At 40.5% G+C, this 4,778-nt stretch overlaps 1 non-coding gene across 1 annotated transcript; it reads right to left on the bottom strand.

Annotated features, from left to right (window-relative positions):
* TRNAQ-CUG lies at positions 1–69 on the bottom strand. Its single transcript has one exon. It is a non-coding gene; the product is annotated as a tRNA-Gln (tRNA).
* Between the last annotated feature and the right edge of the window lie 4,709 nt (positions 70–4,778).

The following is a 4,778-nucleotide window of genomic DNA, read 5'->3' as shown; positions in this document are numbered from 1 at the left end:
TTCCACCGAGATTTGAACTCGGATCGCTGGATTCAGAGTCCAGAGTGCTAACCATTACACCATGGAACCCCACAGCTAGCCAGGCTGATAGCACTCCTTCCTGATACCATATAGTTTCAGTTCTGCCATAACACGTCCTCTGAAAAGCCGAAATTTGTATCCTCATCCTTGTTTTCGTATCTGCCTCCATAGCACACACACCTTTTCTTGCGCGCACCAGAGCTCCTAGTGCAAAACTCAAGAGCAAATCGGTTTCTCGGGATAGAAGTGGTAGGTCCGTGCTTTCTCGCGCTCCTCTCTGCCTTTTCTGCAGCTCGCGGGGCGGCTCTCAGCTCGCGGGGCGGCTCTCCGCGCGACCACAGTCACCCGGGCTGCCCAGATGCAGTGACCGGCGCTCCGATACCGTGCTTGCAGAGCCGCGCTCCCTGCTGCCCTTGTCGGAGGAAAGGCGGGGCTCGCTGCATCCCGAGTGTTTGTCCCGAGTTCTCGACTTCGAACGTAAGGGACGTTCTTGGAAGTTGAATTTCGTGATACATAAATTGTGAATGACTTTATTTGACGTGATGTGCCAACCAGTCCTGGCGCTGTGGCAGGGGCGGACTGGGGGCGGAGAGAGTGGGATGCCAAGAGATGACTTCTGTTTCTCGGAACGCTTCCACCTCGTGGAGACCAAGGGTAAAGCACTTTGAATGTTTTCAAAACAGAGTTTTGTAACTTGGTTCTCACTGAGAAAGCTGTTGTTGTTCAGTCGTTCAGTTGTTCAGTCAGTTGTCCGACTGTTTAGCAACCCCACGGACTGCAGCACACGAGGCTTCCCTGTCCTTCACTAAACCCCTGTCCCGAAGTTCGCTCAAACTCGTGTCCATTGAGTCGGTGATGCCATCGAACCACCTCACCCTTTGTCGCCCCCTTCTCTTGCCCTCAATCTTTCCCAGCCTCAGGGTTTTTTCCAGTGAGTTAGCTCTTTGCATCATGTGGCCAAAGTATTGGAGTTTCAGCTTCAGCATCAGTCCTTCCAATGAATCGTTAGGGTTGATTTCCTTCAAGATTTACTGGTTTGATCTCTTTGAGGTCCAAGGGACTCTCAAAGAGTCTTCTCCAGCACCACAGTTCCAAAGCTGTGACCTACCTCTTTCATGGACAGTGAAGTTTTCCTGATGTCAAGTAGGAGACGTGACAGGACTGTTTATTGCCTTAGAGGAAGACAACAGCAAGAGATGGAAGAATCCAGACTGTCAACCCAAAGGGTTGAGGAGAAACGTCTTTACTAAAAGTAAATAATTGTAGCTATGCGGATTTGAACCTTCCCAACAAAAGCCCCGGAGAAGTATGGGCATTCAGCCAAGACAGTTTGAGTTGCATAAAGATGTCTGAAATATGGAAGAAATACTTCCAAGTTGAAGAGGCCGCCCTGTAACTGCCCCCTCTGCCTCATGTAACATCTCCTGGCAGTAGCAGTTGTCTCTCCTCCATAACTCCAGATCCTGCCAGACATGCTTGCTGCCAGAAGGTGATTCCACCCTCTGGGTTCTGATTTCCCATTAGAGACACCCAGATTTAAGTTCTCATGAGGTCTGTTTTCTGGTTATCCCTTCCCACCACCAACTATAATGCATTTCTGAAAAGATATTTACTAACTTCACAAATGATTTAGTTTAGTCAGGTAGAGATTTCCAGAGTGGAAATCACTTTATTTTACAACTTGGTGAGCATGACTCCTTTGTCTTCTAGATATTGCTGTGGTGATGAAGTTAAATGCCATTCTTAAATAATGTAGACACTTGGGTAGATTCTTGGTCTTTTTTGTTCACTGTGTTGAGCAATAGGTGGAACTTTTAGGTCTGGTGAATTTTGGGGGGCATTTATAAGTAATTGTCACCCTTTATTTTCTTTGTCGTCTTGTCCTGGAACACTTTCAATCAGACATAGTTAGACTTCCTAGAATGAGCTTTTAATTTAGCTACCATTTTCCTATTTTCCATCTTTATTTTCTCTTCCTCTTTATGAGAAAATTTTCTAACTTTATCTTCCAACTCTTCCATCAAACTTTTTCCTATCATCACAGTTTTTAAAAATTTCAAGAGTTCTTGTTCTCTTGATGCTCTTTCAAAAATAACAGCATCTTATTATTGTCCCATAGGTGCAAAATGTTCTCTTATTTCTCTGAGAAAATTAATAATAGTTTTTTTCCCCTTCTGTTATTTACTAGTTTCTAGTTCCATCAGACTCTTTCTTCTATTTATTTGCTTTAATACATATCTTTCCTCAGGATTCTGGTGGCCCCTTAGCAGTCCAATCCTATTTAAGAGGTAGCCTGCAAAACCTAATTGGTATTATGAACCTGATACACCAGTAGATGGACCCATTTTAGAGTGATTTTATACGACAGACCATTGCAGTCAGGATGCCTGATATGTCCTCTGTGGTTTGGTCTTTCCATGACAGTTTTCTCAAAGAGTAATTTCCTTTAATCTTTTTTCCCCCCCAATTCCTATTAGCTTTTCCAAGGATCTGAAATATCCTTTACAGATGTTAATAACTTTATAATTGGTAGCTTTCCACCTTGCAGACAGTAAGGTTTCAGCTTTATTCACTCTACTAACTCAGTTACTATTTATTGAACTCTTTTCTGCCTCCCAAAATGTTGCTGATAATTGTAATGTTCACCTCAATCCATGTTCCATCCTCCATAGTTGTCTATGGGAGTTGTCTATGGGAATAAGTTACGCAGCCAGCATCTATACCTGCATCTCGATTTGCATAACAATCTGCATAACAGTTTGCATCTCAGGGTGGCTGAGTGATTAGTCACAATAAACAGATTATGAATGCAAAAGTAACATGTACCCCTAGACTTTAAAGAAATGTGGACTTTCTCCAGCCTTACGAGATAGCAGATCCTTAAGATAGAAGAAGCCTGGGTCCCTGAATCGCCACAAGGGCAAAAATGAGCTCCCTTGTCTTTGCTGACTCAAAAGTCTACAATGGACTCTTACATGAGTAAGAACTAAATCTCAGCTGCATCAAGATACTGAAATTTGGGGAGAAACTATGTTTCTTACCATCTGTCATTTGCTTTCACGCTCTTTTCATCATTGTGGGATTACTTCTTTTTAAATTATTTTTATTGTTAACTTATTAGCATCATAAGAAAACAAAGATAAAGCCCTGGGTTTCACCACTGTAACAAACATAATCCCTTTGAAAATGACCACTTGAGCTAAATGTTTGATTACAGAGTAATATGAAAGCCTTGTATCTAGAAATTGTATTTCTCTTGTTCCAGCAATAAAATCACTATTTCTGCTTCTTCATTTTTAAAACTTGAGTAATGATGTCTGCTTCACATTAGAAAAACAAAGAAAAAAAACAACCCACAATCACACAACCAAGAAACCACACTAGCAACACTTCAGTGTATTTTCTCCCACAATTATGTAAAATATTACATTATTGAGGTCTTATAGCATATACATTTTTTATCCTACTCTTTTCATTTAACATTATATCTTGTACTTTTTCCCTGAGCCATTCACAACTTTTTACAAAATGTTGTCTTTAATGGTTTGGTAATATTCTTCCAGGCATAACCCGAGTTATATAATCATCCCTCTCTCCATTCTTGGAAATGTTTATTTTATTGTTATAACTAAAAGTATCATATATGTCTTTGCACATAAATGATTTCCTTTAGTTCGGATTACCTCCCTAGAAGAGTTTTCTCCAAAATTAGTTTACTATATGAAAGGGAGTAACTACTGGATGGATCAGAAAGTTCATTGGAGTTTTACAGAAAAGCCTGAATGAACAGTTTGGCCAACCCCATATTTGAAGGAGGCTCTCTGGTGGAATTTGGAAGTGCTTTAAAGTGGCAAGAAGGATCTTGTTTCAAGCATAAACAGACAGGAGCAATGCTTTATAGGGCTGTCTTAACAAATTACCATTAAAGTGGGTGGCTTAAGACAGCAGTAATTTATATTTTCCCAGTTCCAGAGGCCAGAAATCTAAATTAACGGTGTGTGTAAAGTGGTTCTAGAAGGTCTGAAGGAGAATCTGTTTCACGGCTCTCTCCTAGCTTCTGGTGGTTGCTGAAAATCCCTGTAGTTCCTTGGTTTGCAACTGCATTATTTCAATCTCTGCCTCCCTCTCACATGGTCTTTGTATTTGTGTGTCTATTTTTTATGTGTGTTTCAAATCTTCCTCTCCTTATAAGGACTGTATCATTGGATTTAGGGCCTTAATCCAGTATGGCCTCATTTTAACTTGATATTCTTGGCAAAGACTATACTCAAAGTCATATTCACAGGTACCACTGTTTAGGATTTCAACATTTCTTATTGGGTGACACAGTTCAGCCCACCACAGGAAAAACTGTCTCTCTCTTTTTTTTTTTAAGGCTTAAAATGTATTTTAATAAGTTCATGTTGCATTATTCATTTCTCAGAAAAACTTCAAAGGTATTAGGGACAAATCAAACATGATACACCAATAAAAAATGCACAGCATAACTACCTAAGATAAGCAAAGCTAAGAGCTACCGTCTGACACTCAGCATACAGCAACCCTGTTCTCAAGATTGTACTAGGCCTATCAAGAAAGCTGTGAATGGCAACATAACAGACACAAAAGGGCCATTTCTGGGTTGTCCTTACCCAAGAAAAAGATGGAGGCAAGTTTAACACAAGATTTTTTAAAGATACACTAAATGAAAATCTCTAAGAGAAAATGTCTTCCTTGGGACATGAAAGGGTAATATATGGGACATAACAGAACCGTAT

The sequence above is a fragment of the Bison bison genome, unplaced genomic scaffold (genome assembly GCF_000754665.1).
Source record: "Bison bison bison isolate TAMUID 2011002044 unplaced genomic scaffold, Bison_UMD1.0 scf7180017863991, whole genome shotgun sequence".
In the NCBI taxonomy this organism is placed as follows: Eukaryota; Metazoa; Chordata; class Mammalia; order Artiodactyla; family Bovidae; genus Bison; species Bison bison.
The sequence above is the reverse complement of the archived record's forward strand: the minus strand, read 5'-3'. Positions and strand labels throughout refer to the sequence as shown.